The sequence below is a fragment of the Varroa destructor genome, unplaced genomic scaffold (genome assembly GCF_002443255.2).
Source record: "Varroa destructor unplaced genomic scaffold, Vdes_3.0 BEIS01000001.1, whole genome shotgun sequence".
Classification (NCBI taxonomy): Eukaryota; Metazoa; Arthropoda; class Arachnida; order Mesostigmata; family Varroidae; genus Varroa; species Varroa destructor.
In genome coordinates, this window is record NW_019211454.1 from 31,065,038 (window position 1) to 31,087,349 (window position 22,312).

The 22,312-nt window shown below is 40.3% G+C and overlaps 1 protein-coding gene and 2 long non-coding RNA genes across 22 annotated transcripts in view; 2 read left to right on the plus strand and 1 right to left on the minus strand.

Moving 5' to 3' along the window:
* On the plus strand, positions 1-10,170 carry LOC147758510 (uncharacterized). 19 transcript variants are annotated; one of them, XR_015319660.1, is made up of 4 exons: positions 8-3,233; positions 5,616-7,168; positions 9,348-9,445; positions 9,792-10,170. It is a non-coding gene; the product is annotated as an uncharacterized LOC147758510 (long non-coding RNA). The 19 variants fall into 19 exon arrangements; XR_015319651.1 differs by lacking the exons at positions 9,348-9,445; positions 9,792-10,170 and adding an exon at positions 7,943-9,282 and having other exon boundaries at positions 9-3,233; positions 5,616-5,818; positions 7,067-7,168; XR_015319661.1 differs by having other exon boundaries at positions 10-3,233; positions 5,616-5,818; positions 7,061-7,168; positions 9,348-10,170.
* An 841-nt stretch (positions 10,171-11,011) lies between these two features.
* On the minus strand, positions 11,012-20,263 carry LOC147758511 (uncharacterized). The gene is made up of 3 exons (XR_015319670.1): positions 20,009-20,263; positions 18,929-19,060; positions 11,012-11,147 (listed from the first exon to the last, which is right to left on the minus strand). It is a non-coding gene; the product is annotated as an uncharacterized LOC147758511 (long non-coding RNA).
* Positions 12,789-22,312, plus strand: part of ec (ubiquitin specific peptidase echinus) — a 201,708-nt gene continuing 192,184 nt past the window's right edge. For both annotated transcript variants that reach the window (XM_022792386.2, XM_086978229.1), the window contains exons 1-2: positions 12,789-13,003; positions 13,370-13,529. The gene's annotated coding sequence lies outside the window, so the exon portion shown is untranslated. The remainder of the gene's footprint in view (positions 13,004-13,369; positions 13,530-22,312) is intronic.

Here is a 22,312-nt window from a genome sequence, read left to right on the forward strand (position 1 = left end):
TTGTGTTCATTATGACAATCTTGTGCGTGAGTGTGTGTGTCTTTTTCTGCTTTCTATATGTATTTATATATGTTCGCGATCGGATTCTCTACTTACTTTTCAACCAGAACCTCATCGCCTTTTTCGGTCAGCTCTGTTCCATGTAATGCCCTACACTTTTTATGAGACTGGCATCATCGCAAACTTCTTCAATAATTGTGCCTATAAAACTAGCCGCAAAAAGGGAAAGCTTTGTGTGTTTCTACCGCGATTCTGTTTATCTAACTGATAGAAGCAAACCCTTTTAGTGGAGTATCCAAGTATTTGCATGAAAAACACTCTATAGTGTACATTATTCACGTAAAAGTGACATAAAGCATATTGCAATCTTGTACGTGAGTCCCGACTAAAATGTATGAACGCATATTTAAATAGTATCTATTCGCGCCATTCTATACATTGCCGAAGCTGATATCCGCTTGCTTTAATGTATCAATACATGCGATCACTCTTTAGGTAGGTAGACAGAGCTTCGTGTTAATTCAACACGGTCATTGTCAAAGAGGTAGCCTCGCCCGTGAAGCGAACTGTGATATATTAAACGCGCTAAATATTCACTCCTAGTTTATGTCCAGCAATTATGTTTTCATCTTGTCTTGTATATATGCATGTCTCACTCTCTTCACGAACGTTAGAACGTTATTGTCACCCTAATCGCAATCACAAATGTGATCTAGCAAGCCGCCTGACTTTTCTGAGGTCCTGCAACCCCGTTCTGCAATTGCTCATTTGGCACAAACTACCCTGACTTCGGCCATCAATGAATGAATCAACGACATCGTAAGCTGAAGAACAGACTGCGCGTATATACAACGGTTATCGGTTAACATATCATACAATCCATAACGATAGTTTTACTATTGCAACATTAATTACCAGGGCTCATTCACGTGTGGCAGCATTCGTTGACGACGCAAGAATGCACGAAGCATATATGTTTTATATGCTAAATGTGCTCTATAGATTGTCGTACGTTATCGCACAGTTTGCCTCATAACGTAGGCGGCACGCGTCATCGGCGGCTGTTTAAGCCGCATAAAAGTACCTACACACACAGTGTCATACGTACGGAATAATGGTCTCAACGAAAATTATTCCACCGCTTTTACGGGCACTAATCAGTGTTAACTTCTCCGACTGGGCTGGGTATGCTGGCCACTGACGGGGCAGCTCAGACCGTTGATCCATCTCGGACGGTTTGCGGCTATAGTGGTGACGGCTTTGTCTATTCGAACGGCGGGCACCGTACTTGATGAATAACGTCGCATAGAATGCTCCCGCCGATGCGGTGCCATGGCCAGTAACGTCACAGCAGGACCAATGCAAACGAAACAGTGACGTGTTGCTCTATTCCTCGTCGGCGCACCATCTGCCATATCGTACTGATTCTTCTCGCGTATCTTCTACAAAGATGTCTGTTGGGCCAGCGGAGTAGCTACATACGCGCGGCGTGGCGTACCGCCCCGAGACTGGCTTTCCCCTTGGTCAACGCCTTAGTCAAATGGCTTGAGAAACAAAAACGCAAGACAGACATTCTTATGGACCGACGAGACACGATAGAAAGTATTACCACCTGATGACAACATCTAGTCGATTTATTGTAACTGGTAGCTCGAGTAGAGAGATGTTAGGGCGAGAAAACGGTGCGAGAGAAAGAGAAGCACTGGGAAATACAGAGAGACGCGGCGGTGAACAATACAAAAACACTGCAAAAATGAGTTATGTGAAGACAAGATAAAGTGAGGTAAGAATATGTGTGAAAGCGCCAACCTCTTCCGTGCGTCACTGCTGAAGGACAAACAGCAGCGGAACTTTCGAAACTCAAGAAACTGGCGCATTTTACCTGCAGGGCTTAATACGGAACTCACTGGAATGGCACTTGGTGGAGTGATGATTGCCATATAACGTTTATGCAGTGTTCCTTTATATGAAAGAGCGAATCATCTGAAACCAGAAACAAATCCTATTGGATAAGTGCGTGACTTTTACAGACGAAGTGAAATTTCGGTAACGGTACAATCCTACTGCGTAGATTTAACCTGTGTTTTTCTTTCCTCCTTTCTGGGAGCGCTAATGCGCGCTATCGCTCAAACTCAATATAGGATATATAGAAACCAGAATAGGTCGTTGTGCTTCAAATAAACAACGACGCCACGTGGCCGTACCACTTAAGCACATTTGGCTCCAGGCAGTAGATCTATGCGTGCAGATTGACAGGATATCACTCCTAGCAAAACAATTATAGACAGGAGAAAAAGCGCGCAAAAAAACGTCCATATGCTAGGCATATTCCCTTATTTGGTGTCGGAAAGTAAACAAGTTATCTACCAATACATTTCACTATAGGACTAGGTGAACGGTGCGTATTTAATAACGGTGATAACGAATTAACAAGGCCGTTGCTTTGTCGATAGCTTCTTGTTATTCTTTTTTTATGTTCGCGTCGGTGTACAGTGATCGATTTGATCTGCGCTCCGCGCTGCCTGAACACAATTGGTTACGTAAATGTCCAGGTATATTCAGGATAGCTAGTACTGTGTACTGGCTTTCGCTGTTTAACTCCAGGTGTATATAGGCAGGCCAGTTAAACCCATTTTCAATTAACTTCCGCAAATAGCAGAGTGCCCTATTAGATAGCTAACAGCGAACAGTTAAGGCAGGTTTTCTCAGTGTCTGTGTCCAGTACCTATTTCGGTAAAACTGTATCACGTGGATTCGATCATCGACTTGGTCGTAGAAGATTTTTTGCAAACTCTCTTGATGGTACAATGTAACTGCTCGAAATATCATTTTAGCAATGCGACAATGTAATCGGCTATCATTTAGTGAAAAATTAATACTAACAGTAAATAAAACACGACGTTATTGTTTAAATTCATAACCTTCAAATTTAAAGTGTCGACCTGAGGCGTCTAGTGAACTGTTCCGCCCTTTTATGATTACTACGCGCCCGTGTTCCTTGACGATTATTTTTTTGTCATCGTTATTCGCTACCGGGAGTTATTATTTGGATCGTTCGGAAGCGTTTCTATATTGCTTCTTTAATATTGTTCTTGAAAACATCTACGTCGTGTGGGAGAAGAAGATCGCCCGTCGCACAGAGCTCTACAACGCGATGATAGCAAGCGTAATAGTTACCCATTGGTCCGGGTGGAGCGACGCCGGCCTCTCATGCACTTCGGAGATTTTCAAGCGTAATTATCTATACATGTATATGTTGCAGTAGACGTCGCAAAAACATGGGAGCATCGCACGTGGGGCGACGCCTTCACGCAACAATTTCAGTGATTTCTAACAAATCGGCATTATCAAAGAAGAAAGCTCTATTTGTTACAGCCTCTTGCGTCTGTTTCAGGCTAGTTTATTTCGACGATGGATGTAGACTTTCGAATTTGGAATTTCTTTCGACCAAAAACCTCGCTGTCTAAATAACGGCACACAGCGATAGCCCCTAAACCAACTAACAACAGATTATTCTCCTACACGCGTGTCCTTCAGCATTAACTTCCTTGGCTCTGTACTATATATATATGTTTCTTTAATTAAGTAAGCTTACTTTTGGTACTAATAGTTATTGCTATTGATGTATACCATTATGTTATATTTGAACGTTCCTGGATAATGTGTTGTTCTACACAACACATTTTTAAAGTTATTCTTTTGTATTAAAAGACTTAATTCGAGTTCCCCACTGCTGCTACTCTATATCGTCAGTCAACTTTCCGCAAAAAAGTACGGATTGTGTAAAAACACAATTGAACATCATTGTAGCAGGTAAGCACAGGCTCGCGTGACGTTGAGCTTAACGTACATTACCATCTTATTCTTCTAACCTGAGGTCGTTATTTCATTTATTAGTGATGAGTTCGCGGCACCGTACCTACCATCACTCAGACGTTTGTTGTCGTGGGGAAATACATGTTCATGTGTGTATATATCTGCCTCGCACGTAGTCGCTACCAGTTGTTGCTCGATTGAGGTAGAATCAAATGGAGACTCTTCTTCACCCTATGAAAACAAAGAACGAAAGAGGACATGTAGGACGAGGAAGGCAATTGGACAAACTGTTTCAGACCTCTGATAAGCCGAAAAGATGCCAGATGCGCTCTGGCACTAAGACCGTCGCGCACGGCATACGCAGTGCAGACGATGCCAGAACTATATGTCGTTGATATGTATACGCAGAAGAAGTTATCCCGGAGAGCAGAACAGATTACCCAGAGTGACAGTCCGAAAAAGTTTTAAGCGCAGCTTAACTTTGATTCAGACTTAGAAGGAAAAAGCAACGACGGACCCAGAACTTGTGGTGACTGACCATCAATGACGGCCCCGATGGCGTGATGACCTTAGTGATTATAGACCATGGCCATGGTTTGTAATAGCGTTTTTCTACGCTACGTCGACTTGTCAACATGGGCTTACGAATGGAAACCGAAAAAGACATGTTGTCTTTATCTGTTTGTAGGGCAAGATGAAACACAGCATAAAATGACATTGTAACACCATTTACCTGTATACATCTATATAGAATCTTGACTATGTAGTGAGCGTCTCCGCAAAGGTGAGGGTTTGCCTCAGTCACTAACTAAAACAATGAAGAAGAGCAAAAATAGAAGCAGCAGCGAAAATGAACCCCAACAATTACAAACCGCAGAGTTATACCGAAATAAAAACAAAAAAAGAACGCCGTGTGGAGCTACCGCACCACTATTACATAACATTATAATAGACATTACGACAGCCCTATAAAATGACGGACCTCCCGAAAGAAAACGGCAAAAAAGTATGACGCTATTTCCAATGATCGCAATTAAGCGTGATGAAATATTTAATATACATTAAAAGAGCAAGCAGGTAAAGTGTACTTATGATATAAAACTTATTATAACAATTCAGACGATTTCTCATTTATAAATAAGTGAAAGGGATACGTATGATATCAATTAACTTCAGGTCCACTCCGCGTGCTATTACGATCAAATAAGTAAAACTAATATTGTAATTGAGACCCGTTAAAGTTACTCAGGTGGGCAAACATAGATAATATTTCTTCAACATATCCTGTTGCACCTGTAAAAATCTATAATCGTTTATCTAATTATGCCGCATGATGATAAATTTTGTACGCTTATCTTGTTGTAGTTCAGTTTCGCCTCGAGTCATATACAAAACATCTGTGGCTGGCAGCCTGATCTTGCCATTCGGATGAAACCCTATTAGACGAGCAGTATTTCTTGCCTAGAAACAGCTGTTCCTTTAAGGTGATTTCAAACAGCGCTCACATTATCTCAATCAAATAATGAGCGCATCGAAAGAACATTGTTCGTTGATGACGTACCACATACAGTTTAGATCGGAGTTTACAATATATGTTACTAGTCGGCACGGAACACCCGAAATATAAGATGACTCAACCGGTATCTAGAACGGCGATACAAAAGCATCATGCACAAATTACCACCTCTTTTTTGGGAGAAATTCCGCATGGCACTTGAAACGATACCACATAAACGATAAGTATCAAAATTGTAACAATAATTGACACATCGTATATCTTCGCGGTAACCCGATTTCAGCCCGTGATTCATGCAGAATAATCGAGAACCGGGACGCCTTCTCAAAGAGCTTAGCTACGTTTCAAATTGGCTAGACCACCTGAAGGGAAGGTCCGGTCGATGCCCGTTCAAGTATACAGAGTCGAATGGGTTCGAAGAGTGAGCATGAAAAAAGCATAGGCAAGTCATGCCTAACGGGCACGAGAAAACGGGCCACCTTGAAAGTAAGTAAGAAAAAAACAGATTATGAGCGTCTTCATGAAGCAAATTCTAATATAGGACAGGTTTAAAAAAATTGTGCTTATCGAGGGGCCTCAGCCGCTTTACAAAACTAAACGATAGAGTTTAGATATTGAACTAATAGCCGTAAAGACGATAAAATGGCGTCCTAATCCTGGACTAGCAGGTAGAGAAGTTTTCACATACGAAAATAGTCGGAGATGCCTATTGTAAACAACCAAGTGATTTTTTTTAAATTTGCCCTTTTTATGTACTGAACGCAGAAGACAGCGCCGCCAAGATATCGATTGAATGTGAAATACTTTACCTACTACAATCTAGTAAGCGTAGGCCTAAGAACATAAATCAATTAAAAAAAAAGCGATATGCACCTAAAAACAATAATATGCACCTAAAAAAACTATGCTTGACGCAAATGTCAAGGAACGTGAAGTATTCATGAGTCGTGTTGACGTTGAGCAGCATGACCAGGACGTCATTCTCTCCTCTATTGACCACATTGCATTTCTTCTAGTAAATAGGCATAGACATACTCGTTGACTAATGCAACTTTTACCATTAACGTGTTTTACCGTCGTAACTAGCAACATACAAGCATGTCAAACGTATTTATCAACAGTGTGAAATTTGTGGGAGAGTTAATGATACCTCGTCTTTTTTTAAAAAATGAAAGCTTGTAAACCACACAACCCATTGGCAAGGTCTGTCTATTTGGGCCAGAGCTTTACCATTACATTGGGCTAGGATTATTATATCTGGATATGCATACGCGTTATATTTATCCACTGAAATTACGCAAAGAATAATCGTCATCAAGAAAAGATCGTATGCATTAGGATAGAGACGTCAACTTGTACACGATGACCAGATGGACCTACGACTGAATGAAGGGGCCTCTCGCGTGCGAGGATCACTCAAGAGGTCATGCTGTGGTTTGGTAACATCTAACCGGACTAACAAGTATCATTAGCAGACGACATTGCTATCTCGCATCTTAAAAATTGACATACCAAATAATGGTCGAGGGGCATTGTTCCATTGCGTAAGAGTTTGAGTAGCCGAATTTTAATTTTTGAGGTGCAATGAAAGTTCGCTAAGGTAGAGACAGAATAAACATGTTTAGAATAGGTACATATTATGTAGCTTATTGTAGCGATTTCGCGTGCTTCGTAACGATACGAAGCGTGTATTAGCAAGATATTGCACAACTGATGTTTTTGGATAAGTTTCAGAAGTTCCCCAATGCATAATACCGAATTATATATTGACCTCTCTAGTCCTTATCTTACTGGATCGCTGCTTGCATACGACTTGTGGAAAATTAGCCATTGACGGTAGGTGGTTCTCACAACTGTTGATTATTTTGCTCATCAAAATTCCTTGCTTGATCCCTCTTCCAGCATTACTGATGGAGTTTGTTATTTATTAAGGGTCGAATATGTTTTTCTACGATATGCTTTTAGGTGTAATCATTCATATTTATTGCGTACACATTATGGAGACCTATCCCAGTCGAATAAAATAGTGCATGTAGTGTTTCAACAATTTGTAAATAGGAACTGAATTTAGCCCACCAGATTTCCCAATAGCCGAAAGCGATTTCTGCAGCGCTTTGTAGCTCTTATCGTCGATCTTTGTACTATTGCATAGCCTGGCCAACTGATGGGAGCATCGCAGTTCATTATTAGAAACGGTTAAAATTACATCTTGAATGTTATTCTTCTACTCCGCGGTGTCTTCCACTCCAATAAGACAGCCAACTGAACAAACAAAGAGTGTTTGATTCGCTTTTTGCTAATGGCTCTACCTATTTTCTATTCATTTTCTGTTTGATTTGAGGAGGAATAATCTTCCACCAGGCGAACCTTCAAGGACCTGCGTCCGTTCCCTTTAGCACCCTAATAGAAAGCGAGTTGCGTTTAAATCGCTAGCTTTCCAACTTACAATGCACATGGAAAAGACAGCGCGCTTGTGAGAGCCTGCTCGTGAAAGCGAACACAATATACTCGTTATAACTCATATATTCATATATACATACACTTTGCGTAGGAATATCACTGATTTACCGTATGCGATGGAGGACCGACTCGTAATGAAATCGTTTTCAGTATGCTCGGCGACGGTGGCGTCAGTAGGCGGAGGCATTGACAAGATGAATCGCACGAACTCGTGAACGAATTGGGTTGGGCCAGCAGCGCCTTGCTTTGATCCTTCGTGCCGTTTCAATTTTCGACTGCTTTATTTCTCTTTTTCTATTCGCTCGATATACCTCCGGACCTTTTTGTCGTCACTGGACGGTGTCCAGCTTCGCCGCGTGACGGACAGCTTAGAAGTCATCACCGCTTCGCAACAGTATGACTACATAATGGTTGGTGTTTCGTTAGATAGCAAAACAGGGATTGAGCACGGTCGCATGTCTACCCGTTAGTCAGCCAAAATGAACTTCAACACAGCGGCTTCAGTAACTTCAGCAATGACGCGTGCTCCTATCTACCGGCGTATCTACGTACACCGCAAACTTCGCGTGAGCTATCTGATTATGCTTCGTCTTTTTCCTGCTTCGAAGGATACAAGCAACAGCAACAAGAGTAATAACGACAACTAATTGGGGCCACAGAAATAATAGCAGTAAGAGCACAAATCGGCAGCGCTGAGGATTGTATTAGGGGTAACAATATGAGAAGCCTGTCTTATTGCAATCGACTGACGAAGCGAACAATTTTCGTTCCCCTTTGGAACTTTTGGTATTGCATTATCGTCAGGCAGGACTTTCTACAATACCTAATGTCTGTTCATTCGGCGTTCAGTCGACATCCATCACAACTAACCACCGACACACATTGCTACTATAGTGATGGCGCAGCTGCTATACCTGTCTGTTTTTCAGCGTTGATCGGTCTCAGTCGATGGAGCTTACGTGAGGTACAGTCGCTGCCATCTAACCTCAGTAACGCGCAGTCTGACGCGATTCCATCGGGTACAACGAAGCTGCACATTTGTTTCTTGCCATTCCGCCGTATTCCAATAACGACGACCACACCTGAGAACGCCGTACGGTTGCGGCACCAACAGTAACGGCACAGGACTGCGATTGGTCATAGGCTTAGAGTGACCATCTTGATCTAAATGGACGCGCGTCGATGTAATCGACGATTTCTATGTTTCATTTATGCGTATGTGATTTATCTACTAAAATAGTACGACTGCACAGAGGAACGAACCGTGCCAGGAGAGAAAAATACACAGACAAAGTAGAATGCCGAAGGAGATAAACGGAGGGAAAGAGAAGGACGACAAAACAAAGGAGTTATTATAGCATAGATTGCACCCGCCCCGTCACATGAGTTAGAGACAAAGTGTAACACATATAGCATTATAGAAGACAAATGATTTTTTGTTAATAAATGAGTAAAGGGAGGAACGATGGAGATGTTTCCATGGATTCGTACACCCGACGTTCTTGATTGCTACAGCTAATGCATTCCGTTCGATTTTTCTGCTTTTTTTTTTCAGTATTGCGCCGTATTTAGTACGCTTGGATATTTTATACATGTTTGCAGAAAACGAAGATCTTACAGATATAATCATCGTACAGATCGAGTCAAACCAATGTATATAGTGTAACTACTATCAAATCGCTGAATTTTCTTACTAGTAGGCAGACCGTGCCTATTCTAAATACAGATCGTATACATTTCGCGTAACTAATAACCAGTGGCCTTCACTGTTTCAGTTTACTGATCTTAACAAGACAGCACTTTAGACTCCCTTTTTTTAACTTCCTTAATTCATTTCGTAAGTATTTAAATGTACTAACAGATGCTACAACCGTCCAAGAGAGAAATATTATTTCTATCTAAATTGTTTAACTATCGAAAACGCCGTATGAAACAAATGTTATCCGTTTGACCCTGGCTATATTACGGAAGATTTTGTTTTTGTAAATGATATTTGCAGCTGTCATCTATTTGTGTGCGTTGGGCTACGATAAACTATGATTCCCGCCTAGAAACTGACTTTCAGTCTACCACTCTGGAATACACCGATGCACGGAGATCGTACTACATCTGACATATGTATGCAGGATTTGAAATCATCTCGAACATACGCCTGGAAACGTACATAAAATTAAGGACAAACACTGTTTTTTGGGCCTGTTTGTTGCGCGCCTGTAAGGGACCCATATCTCTACGTTGTAATTAATGCTATAATAAAAGTTGAGAGTACAGTTTCTCCATGTCCCTGTGAAAAGATTAGAATGGCCCGTAACCCGCTGGTAGAATTTGCGATAGACAATAACACTACACGTGCCCTAACTTTTGCTCTGAAGTACCGTAATTTATTTCCGAAGAATAGTGTATTTCTTCAAAGATTGTCTTAATTGTTTTGTAATATTTTTAGACTACTCCTTACGAGCAGGCGAGCTTTCTATAGAATCCACGTATGTTCAGGTGAAAAAAGTTGTATCAAACGTATCTTTGTCGAAATATGTAGGAAACGTAATTCTATATGACCAGATTAGACTATAAGGGTGCATGCTAATCAACGTACCACTTTCTCACTAATCAAAGCGGAACCTTTTTTTATTAATCTTCGCTTTATCGTACCTAAGGGAACGGTCTTCTATCATGAAGCCCGTAGCATGACTAGACAAGCACCTACCCTTAGACTACAGTGTGTTTTTGATAAATGCTCTATCTTACACTCTAGAAACGTATAAGAATAGGCAATAACCATAAAATAATTACCAATACATGAAAATGTATATGTCTGTTGCCGAAATCGTTTTATAGCTTCTTTTAAACACATCATTACAATAATTATATCAGACGTCAGGCCGCTATATCTTCACTTATTCAAAGCTGTTTGCCCATTAGGAGTAGTTGTATTATTAAACTTTGATATTCTGCTTTTTATACGTCTCTACATTAGAAAGAAGATTTCGCTGAGGTTTTTTTCTTAGGGCAACGATAAACTGCAAAAGACAGCAGTTTATAGGCATTGTCGTGCTACCGTTTCCACTGTGTGCGTTCGTGAATGTATATGTGTATGTGTTTGTATGATATACGCGACGATTCAGCAGTGGACAAATGGCCAGCAACACGTTAGCTAACATTACCATTAAGTCAAGCTGGAACAATGATCCATTCATTTAAATGTCATAAACAACGCGTATTTTCTACGTGATACGCTAGCGTTAGCTTCTGCTACGGTTGGCAGAGCTGGTGTCGTTATGGCTGGCGCAGATTCATTCGCATCGTTCCACCACCTGGTTACGTCGCCGTACTCCTTGTAGTTCAGGACAAAAACGGCCTACACAATAGAAGCGAAGAAGAAAGCCCGAACGGGACAGATCTTTTAATGACCATCACAGACCCACGTATTTTGGTTACAGAAACGGTCCAGCGGTCGCAGTAGCGTCATTTACTACTGTCAACATCATTGGTATTGCCAGTATTGACGGCGTAATTTGTATGCACTCCCTAACGAAATGTTGTTTTTATACGCCGTGCTGTGCAAAGCAAAGGTAGATACATTTTAAAATCGATATCGATAATGACAATATAAAAATTATGCGAGTAAACAAGTGGAAATTTAGTATGTCTGTTATAATACGACTATTAGTTCGGCGCTTGGTCTGGGCGTTCAAAAAAGCTAGTGTTATTGTTTATGTTTACGTTGATGTTGGGTTTAATCGCAATGTTATTTTTTGTTAATTTGTTATATCATTTGTTAACATAATTAAATAAACATCTCAAATTGAAGCATATGTTACAAATGTCACAAATCCTGAAGAGAGCACTCATTGCGTATGAATTAGGATTTTAATTAAAAGGATTTTATTACTTTTTTTTAAAATACTCCAGTGGTAGACTAAATAGCTCTTTGGTTTGTTATGCATGAATAGTTTCAAGTGTTTTTTATGTCTCTGATTTTTGTAGTCAAGTTAGATTAGTTAATATGTTGTGTGACAGATATTGAATCGATATACGTCAATATATTCCAATAAATATTATAAAACTCCGAATGAAAACGCTATTTTGTGCGAAATTGACTCTGAATACTGTTAGAAAGGAAGGCGATACTGTATTTCTATTAAATTATTTTTGGTTAATAGCATTTTCGGAAGCAGAACGAAACGCTATCGGGATCATGAGCCTTAGTCTTTAGATGTAAATGACGCAAATGAAGATGTATTACGATCACCTAGGAGCGATACGGAGTAAATACGAAATGGCAAATTAACGAAAAGTTCGGTATAACGAAAATAACTTTATTGCGGTCTGACATGCTTTCCAACAAAATGATGAAATCATCATTCGTATCTCTGGCCACGAAAACCGTTTCGCACAACTCTAAATATATATATATATACACTTATAAGAGCAGCTGCGTGTATACGTTCAGAACTTGTTTAAATGATCCGAGTACACTACGCTATACATTTCAGCTCGGAAACACTCTTCATTTCGAATGCTCCTTCGGTCCACAAGGTAATAGAACGATGTCTTTTGTGCACGCACGGTTAAATAGGTTCTAGCATATTTTGTCCATTTCTGCAGGTGATCAGCAAATCACTAGCGATATTTCTATCTGTTTGAAGAGTACCCATCTATTGGCATCTGCCAGTTTATCTCATGAGAAACTCAACGTGAGCTGAATATAGTAAATCTCCCTTAAATATGGCAAGGTTATTTGGAAATATCCTGTAGGGCTTAAATAATCCAGAACGATGCTATGAAAGCCGTACTTGGCAGAAGCTACAAAGTTTCTGTAGACCCGTTTCTTTACTTGAAATGAATTTTTGTCTGTCGCTAAAGTGTACAGCACGCGAGCCGTATAGTCTGCGCTCGTATTGTTAAAAGGCCTGATTTTATCGGAAATCTCTTCCTTGCCTACCTTTCTCACTAGTCGCATCAAGTGCCACGTTGGAAATTCCCTTCCAGCAGACGCGTTTTTGCTTACCGCTTGCCGTCAATCTGGAGACGCCTCTTTCGTAAAGCTCCCAACGAATGCCCAACGAAGCAAAAAAATGAATAAGATCATTTTTAAAACATCTGAATAAGATGTGGGTCCCATTCGTAACTGGAGAATTATATTAAAAACAGATGTGAATAGTTTGCTGTAAATAGTGACGACGATTGTGTTGTAATAACGCGAGGATTGCGGTATGTAACACTCCGTTTCTCGTTAGTAGAGATCATTGATAGCTAACTTAGCGTTTTCAAAACTGCAGTTCCATGTAACAGCCCGATAAATAAAACACGGATATTGACGCTGGAACGGTACTGTATTTCCTCTAATAGAGCATGTCTTTGAGGGAGCTCAGCATTAGTTATTGCTATTACAACTCTATAGCACATCGGCGGGGCAGTAACTTGAGTAATTCGTTTTTGTCAGTACGTAACATTCTGCATGCTCGAGGAAGATATGGAAACCTAATAGCTCTTGTACATGCAGTCAGAGTACATCTTTCTAATGTACATGTATATCTATTCCTATTTGCATTTGTATTGCGGCGCTTGTTCGTCCAGTTTGTTGGCTCAAGATGGGCAGAAACTTTAAATAGCTCCTCGACGAACCATGCCTGATAAGAGATCTGAATTGTGCCTAGATACGCAAAAGATGCTTGTGTACGTATGCGGGAATGCACTCTCTAACGACTGGCGCTGGCCTGTTTCCTTGGACCAAACGGTAAGGACATAGTATTATACTGATACAATAGTACTGTATTGATGGAATTGATGTCGAATTGATCGCGTCAAGGCGTCGTCGTTCGGACTCAGTTAACCACTAGCTCCCGGCCACCCGCAGAGATCGTTCATTTTCTCTTAAGCATTGACGGTATTTGGCCTTTCGTAGTCGAAAGGTGCACCCTATAATAGAAGCCTTACTGCACTTTGAATGCCCAACTGACACGTTCTGTGTTAAGTGCTTTAGTAATACAGATACCTGGCTATGGTTTCTTCCAATTTAAGGTTTAAATAAGTAGAATTCTACATAGGAACGCTAGATAAAATCGTAGCCCCATGTACTTCGCGGATGCATATTCGCGGGGCTCTCAATATGCGCTGGTCTGTTGTGTCGATGTGTACGTTGGATCAATTTAGGAAAAATTTCATTTCTCGATTAAGTTTCAAAAGCAGATTTTGCTGTTGGGTAAGCGCTTGCCGTTGAATATAATTTCAATTACGTTTTCTGTAAAAACAACGTCGTCGAAGCGCTCTTGTGAGAACCTTAGCGGGCGCTATGAGTGCGGTTCATCTAAAATAAATAACTCCGTCCTAATTAATGACTTGTTTAGATGATTAGTTAATGAGATTACTATATACTTTTCACTTTTCAAAACGATGATTCATTTCCGGCTTCACTCGTAATAGTTAAGACGGGTGTTCTATTGTAGACTATTAACAATAAAGCTATGCTCATATCTGCAATTTGCCCTCGTCTATATACTAATTCGATCGCAATAGGTTACTCCAATAACTCCTGTCCTGTTGTGACCTACTACTGACAATGAATTGATAGGACATCACAAGCTAAACTAAGGAAGAACTAATCGTCCCTGTGTCGTGTGCCGGGAGTTTACTAGCGACTCATATCGCCAACGACGTCCGTCAGCGCTAAAGCGGATACTTTATAGTTTAGAAACTCGCTAGGTCGTTTCAAAGTCCGTCCGTTTTAAGTCCTGTACTAAATCTAAAAATTTAAGAGCGCCAAGGATTGTTCTTTAATTGGAGAGATTACTAAAGTTTATCGTCGTGATAATTACGACTTGCAGTACGGGTTTTTTAAAAGCTGATAAAAGTCCATTCTGATTGTATGAAATGGGCGCGGCAGTTCCAGCTGACTACCAACACACGTGTGGACACAGTAGGAAGGCTTCGGGCCTCTTTATCGCCTCTCTCGTTCGGCCCTTTTTACGCTGTCCTTATTTTTTCGAGTTCGCTGCTTCTTTGCGCCGCATTTATTAACAGTTCGCATTTTGCATAATTTATAAAAAAAAAAAAAAAGCTATACATATGATGTGTTTATCTGGCTTCGCCGATTCCATCTAAATATACGAATAATACTAATCACTATATTGAATAGAAAATGTACGGTTCAACTTGTTAGCTGGCGCTCGGAAATCAAGGTACGATAGGGTGGCTGTGTACTCACCGACTCAACAAATAACGTACTCATCACTAAATGAATCGCATATTCTAAAAACTTCGTACAGATATGTGTTAGATAGTCAAACCTGGTACCTTTATTGGAAGCAACTACTTTTCGCACTGTTTGCCGTTCGAACTGATGCTTCGGGGGGCGCTAGCAATGCTGGATTATTAGGTTAAGATCTGCCCTATATAACGCCGATACGAAATTATCTTCACATTTGACATTACCTTAAGCTTCCAGTATATTATTGAACCTAGGCAGTGGCTACGATTTGTAAACGCTATTCGCAGATGTAACATGAAATTTAGATTCGTATTTCATCGGACGATATAAAGGTTCAAATTTGAGCCTCGCTGATAACACATATTTACACTGAAAAGTAGTACAAAAACATTCATTACTACGAACATGCGAGAAAAAAAGCTTGCTTAGGAAATCGTAGGAATTTTATTATAAACGTAAGAAAAAATGCTGCAACAGAATAACTTTAACTAATCCTATAAATTCAACGTTTAAAATTCGGGTCTTTTTTTTACTATATTTTTGACGAAGCAGTTTAAGAGGGGACATATATAAGGGTAAATACCGAAATAAATATACTAAAATTGATTAACGAAGAATTTCTAATCTAAGCTGCAGCAACTACAGCCTAAATCGCGTTTGGCAGGTCCGTATTTTGAGACAGCTGATATGCGTCCGATATAACAATATTCTTAAGATATTCTGTTCTTAAAAACATAGAGGTCGCCGGCTGATTTATCTTCATTTACAGTCTCTAAGGTTTGCGCAACTTCGTTAACAAGTTAACCATATCTTAGACCATAGACGACTATGCACAATATCATATGGTACTAATACTTATAATATATATGCATGTATTAGTACCATATGATAAGTGTGGATAAAATGCAGCTGGACAAAACCGAAAGAGCTTTATTACAAATTTAATGATGGTATTATTTGTTAACCAATAATTGACCATAGTATATAAGTAGTAAGAGTTACTACAATCCTTTGACGTCAATTTTGTTATGTGCTATCTCTAATCGTTTGTTGTTTCCGGGATATTGATTCTCGCTCTTTAAAAATATCTTATAGGACACTCAGCAGGAGCGCTTCTTGAGCTCCAACATTCATTCTGGCCCTAGGACTAATTCTTGCACGCCGGTAAAACCTTTAAGCATGCTTAAACCAGAAGTCTCTAACCTAAGACCCTATATCGATAAATTATTCACACACTATAAATGTTATTGCGTAAGCACACTAATGTCAAATGGGTGTTCATAATATCCATCGAATAATTCGGAGATCTTTATTACTGCATGTCGTACGCTGATTTTTTAGTGACCCTCTGGGATATCTGGGTAGCGCTGTAAAGCTCTGACCCTGAGAATTTCAATGCCGCCTCATCAACTTAAGGGGTTGTTATGATATTAACGAGCGCCATACCCACAAAGATCCCAGTAAACTAGCCAGTGAGCCTCGAGTTTGCCCATTTAACTGTATTTTATCTGAGCCAGGCATATTATTGACAGCAAACGACTGCCATCTCAAGCTCAGGCTTTGTTTACCATAATGTTTTTATTATGACCGAATGACCCAATATGCGTCTGAAAAGCATTGGCCAGTGGTACCATTCTTAGTCCCATATTATTTCTACTTCTCTATGTCCATTTTCTCTTATTTATGCGAAGTCAAAACCTCCACATCTCGATCAGAGCTGTTGCTCATCAAAATACAGATTAAAATTAGAAAGCATTCAGTCGCCAATAACTTAGCTCCGACAAACTCATATCTCGCCACCACGATCGATGTCTACTTTTTTAAAAAATTTATCATAAAATGTCCAGTTTATCTCCAGAGCAGTTTTAGGAGTTCTTTTCTAGAATGCCTATTGCCCATTTCTGTGCCTGCTATTCTCGCTGTTGATAATTACTCATTCTGATTTAGTAATACCGCTTCTCTTCTTAGTGTCGTTTTACACGGCAATTTCACTTCGTAACTTCATGCTAATTGTCTTTCCCCCAAATATCTCCGTGTTATCTCCGCTCTCTCCCACCTCAAGACCCATGGGCTGCCTTTAAAAACCTTAACCTTGAATTATGAATCCCGGTTTGTTCCCTTTAGCTCTTACTGCGTTGTAGTATGAGAGAGGCCACAGCTACCAAATAAATAACTCGAAGCTTTACAGAATAATATCCTATATGCCTGGATTTCCGGGTACTGAAGGTATTGAGGAATCTTTTGGAAATTCAGAAATCGCCGGAATTTCCTGTACTTCTCTTGCCTCCTTACTTTCAAGCTATACTTTTCCCAACATCTCCGAACCGCCGAAGCTACGTTTCCGCCTCCTAGCTTACAAATCAATTCAGCTCGAGCCTGTTTTCATAGAATCTTGTAGCATCTACCTTCTCGTACGTCACTCACTGTCTTCAGATCCAGTGTCTGTGATACGACAGGGCCCTAATTACCAACTTTTTATACGACGGAACCTCTTTCCAATTCCCTTCAAAATATCTGGTTACTCCGCTTATTCAAGAGTTCTGGTGCTGAGTACCGCCATTCACCTAAATATCTTCTAAATACTTCCCCTTCCGTCCTTTTATCGCAACTGCCACCCAGCCTCTTACAGCAACTTACCTAAATTTTAATTAATTCGTTCCACGTTTTCTATAGTTTTATTATTTGTTCCTTTTTACTCTAGGCTTTTATAACTCCATTAGTTATCGAGAACCATAGTGTACTGACTGCGATTGCGGTTACTTGATACACGTGTTATGCCAACGTCATGTATAAAGACTCCGTTAAACCAAACTGAACATTTTTTGCTCTAACAAACTAGCATAGCTATCCTATAATACATTCGGACATTGAACTAAAATATCCCTATGTTACAGTGTAGTAGGGAAACAGCCGTTTTTCGCCTGAATTGCCCTAAGCGTCGGGCACCGGTGTGTCGAAATTTGGCCTATTTTATGCGCAGGACAGGATTTGTGAAAGGTGCTCATATGTATCTCAATGGGTTCAGCGTGATCTACATTGTTCCAGGGAGAATGAACGTGGACAGGGCTCTTTTTCCACTGAAAACACTACAACTTTTTACAATACTACAATCAAGTAATGTGAACAAATATCCGTTGGCGCGCATAAAAATGAATATTTCTTTAAAACGTTAGTATCTAAAAGTGATTTTCTCATTAAATTTCCCCTATTTTTGGTAGCTGTATGTGTGCATCGTAATCTGCGTTTCTGGGAATACTTAATGCACATGACGATGTAACTATATCGTCTGGCACAGGCTACCTGCAAACAGTTTCGGCGGAAAAAGGACCTTGCTGGTTTTATTGCCATAGGAGGATAAGACGGGGAAGAAAAAGCTATGAAAGGTCCGGCATTGGATTAGGCAACGTTTCCCGTATAGGCGTTTCACCCTTCCATTTGGCACTGAAAGCAATTACGTGACCCTCCACTGAAACGACGGATCGTTGAGATCTGTTGCTTGATAGAGGGGTTTCTTCTGTCATCAAGATGAAGATAAAAATCTTATAAGTCAGTGGGGCTTCCCTAACTTTTACTGTTATTGTTCTGCATGTTTATGCCTAATAAATGTACATGTTAGCCGAATACTGCTCCGATCATTGGAGTGACAATCATTAGTAGGCAAAGGCCTTTTTTCCAATGAAAGGTATATAACACTTTATATATCAATTGCCCAAGAAAATGTTGATTAACATTCATAATAGAAATGTCGGAAGAGTTTTCTATTTTCCTAGGAACCATGAAATCTTAATGCTAACTTGTGTGGTTGTTACCATTCCATTTCTACACACGGTCCGTTGCAAAATTCACTTATATACCGAATCTACTCAACAACTGTTTAAAACGTTAGTTTAGCAATGCGTATGCGACCACCATACGCAGTGCGAACTTACCCGTTCGTGGCGCCAGACACGATTGCTTAAAGCCGAAAAACTTAAACGAGACCCTTGTATCGTCAAGCTGAATTATCGTAGTCGTACCGCCCTATTAGCTAAGACGTGTACATCGTTATTAGCAGGAATCACCTAAATAAATCAACGACGACAGGACAATACAGGGCGCCGTAGTTGGGGATAGTTCAGCTCTCTCGAATCGTGTACGCAGTAAGAATAATGATGAGAGTTATATATCGAATATCAACCTGTGTGGTCATGCGGCCCGTATAGACATTTTGTGCTGTTCAGCAGAGAAAATCACTTCTGCTATATATATATAGTGAATTTTTTATGCTTGTTAATTACTGCTTGCGTGATTGCACTGGGCAGACATTTTAATAATTCAGTTCGAAACCAGACGAAGAACAGGTATAGCATATACGCATGTATTACCCATCTGTTGTTTATCTTAGCCGATGCTGTAGGTAGTAAGCTTTCGATGAGTCCTTATTTGAGACAACGAGAGCGTATCTCATTAGAGAATAGAGGCCATTCTATCCAAATAGACAAACAGATTGGAATCGAATCGTACTAAAGAGTTTACTGTCTTTTTCATGGACGACTTGTGACCAATTTTCCAGATCAAATAGGTTACTTAGGAAGGGTCCCTCTAAATGTGCCTAAGAGTTGGTATATATTGATATATATATAGTAACCTTTTGATTCTACAGGGTTTGTGGATCATTAAAACGGCTAATAGTTTCCCATTAAGTAGGCGGATAAAACATTATGTGCTGCTCGGTTTGGTGACTTGTTCTTCCAGTATAGTAGCTCACAAGTCGCACAATTCCTGCAAATTACAATCTACCGAAAGTCTCGTATGTACACCATCATGTTAAAGGTGTCGTAGTCTATACAAAACGTGATGAGTCAAAAGTCATCATTCGACATTTATTGCCTTTATGTATAAAAAAGCTGCATAGAACGTCACGAGCAGGTTACTTTTGTTCGTCCAATAACGCGTCAGCGTTTCACCTCTGCATACAAACAGTATTACTTATATCATTTCCGTTAACAATTGACAACAGACACTGTTACCTGCATTATCCTAAAGATTGAAATGAACATCTGGTGCCGCTACTCTCAGTCTTGCCAGCCCGGTCTGTCGATAAAATTTTTCTTTACTCAACATGGAATTCAGAGCGTCTCGTTTGAGGCGTGTAACCAAGTTTTCGATTCGTTCTCATTTGTGTCAGCTTTACTTTTGTTATCGCCATTGCCGACACTGTTTTGCCCGTGGGCTAAATGCGCTTGTGAAACGAGCCTGGCGCAAACCGATCTACTATTGTCCTTCTCTCTCTCGTAATTCGTTTGTATTTGTTTCAGTTCGTCTGCCACCCAATCCCTCCCTCTCCCATTGCCACCTCCTCTCCCCCGTTCGTCCTTTGGGTCTTGCGGGGGAAGCTTTTGCATGAAGGAAGTTCTCGTACGTCATTTCTTTATTCATGTAACACGGGCAGACAGTCGGACTGCGCTGCTCGTAGCAGCTGCTACAGCCATTGCTGTTGATACTTGGCCTGTGAAGTTACAATACATTCCTCTCTCATCTTGTTGCGTTCTCTCTCTGTTTGCCACAAAAAGGGCGGGTGCACAATGCGAATAATTTAGTACCAGCCTTATCCAATATTCGACTGTGGACCTTACCGATTAGAGGTACATAACTGTCGTAATGACGCATGCTTTGTTAGCTGTATGCGTTCGAATCACGAACAGCATTACTTCGGAAAGCTTTTCTAGGCTTCATTCTGATATCTGCTGAAAAGGATACTTCACTTGTCACTAACCTATAGCCTAGGCGTAAGGAATCTAATTGTCGTATTCAGCATCCTCAAACATACTGGGCTCGTTCTAGAAACTCATTCTAGGATGATATTCTGTCATACAAAGACAGGTGAGTTTTGTGGATACACATCAGAATCTTAAGGATACGTTCTCGGCTATGTAGCCGTCGAGCTGAGCCAAAGAGTAGCCATCATCCTATTGAATGCCCACTCTGTTTCTCGAAGTTGCAACTATTTTTGGCTCTACAAACCGCGTGGATTTTGCAAAAATCAGATATCGGGATGTCCGAGAGTATTTAAACCTAATCTCGCATAAATGATGACAATCCTGTTCCCAGGCACAACCTTGTTCACGTGTGTCAGACGACCCTTTGTACAAACAAAATTGCGTGCTATTTCCACCGTAGCACAAAGCTGTTGTTTCCAACTCGAAGTGCAAAGAATCAGAAGACGTATCAGAACTATCAAGCTACCACTTAAAACTAGACGTACTTTGTGTGCTTGTCACGCTCCGTTCGACAGAAATTAAACACGTCAAACAACGTACGAGCATTAGTTAGTATATATCCACGTCGGATATACACCAACTAACGAAACAAGTATTTACAGCTAACGCCTGATTATTGCACTCCCTAGTATTCTGCTAGACAATTGTTTTTTTTTTTAAAAAAAAAAACCGGTGGAAAGCTTTCGGAAGTGGATATGAGGTAGATATGAGGTACATATGCACACAAGATGTAGATAAATGCATGTCGCTGAATGATGATCGTTCTGAATGAAAAAGATATTGTGTATATGCAATGGCAGCGTGCGTTCAACTTTGCCCGCAGACGTCTACGGGCCAGTGCTGTTAAACATGAATAATAATTTGGGCTCGACAATTATAGATAATATATTCATTTAACTAAATAAAACATCTCAGACGCGGACTTCTCAATTGCTAGAAAAGAACTCTGTTGTAAGCAAAGTTAAGTTGCCGGATGCGACACTTAGAAGAAGTTCAGGTGTCGTTTGCGCAATGTATTATCACACATTACTATTATTACCGCTTCATAGCGTTGCGTATATCTCACAGCTTTTTTTTCGGTAGCGTAAAATGTACCAGCATCTATTTGTCGCTGGAGTCTTTTGCTCTGCAGTTCTTCCAGACCGAAAAATGAAATAGGCGCATTTCAAGGGTCGTTGCCCTTTTGCTCTATGGGCATGTGGCAAGCCAACGACGAAATTTGCCAAACATGCCTAAAAGATAGCAAATGTCAAGAGCCAAACCTTGCTTATAGACAACGTACGGAAAGAAGACGTTAACAAGGCAGAAGATTGCTAGGTTCAAAGTGCTTACAGGTATGGCACACGCCGAAGGCAATGGACTCTCATCAAATTAGTACCAAGATGCAATGCAACACAAAAAATATATATTTATTCCAAAGGCTCGCGAACGACCGAATTTTAGCGTCAACATTTCCACTTATCGAAAAATTTACAGGCGGAAATCAGCAGTAAAGGCATGACAAACGGATCTACTGTTTAATTTACGCGCCGAATTAATATTACTGAATAACCG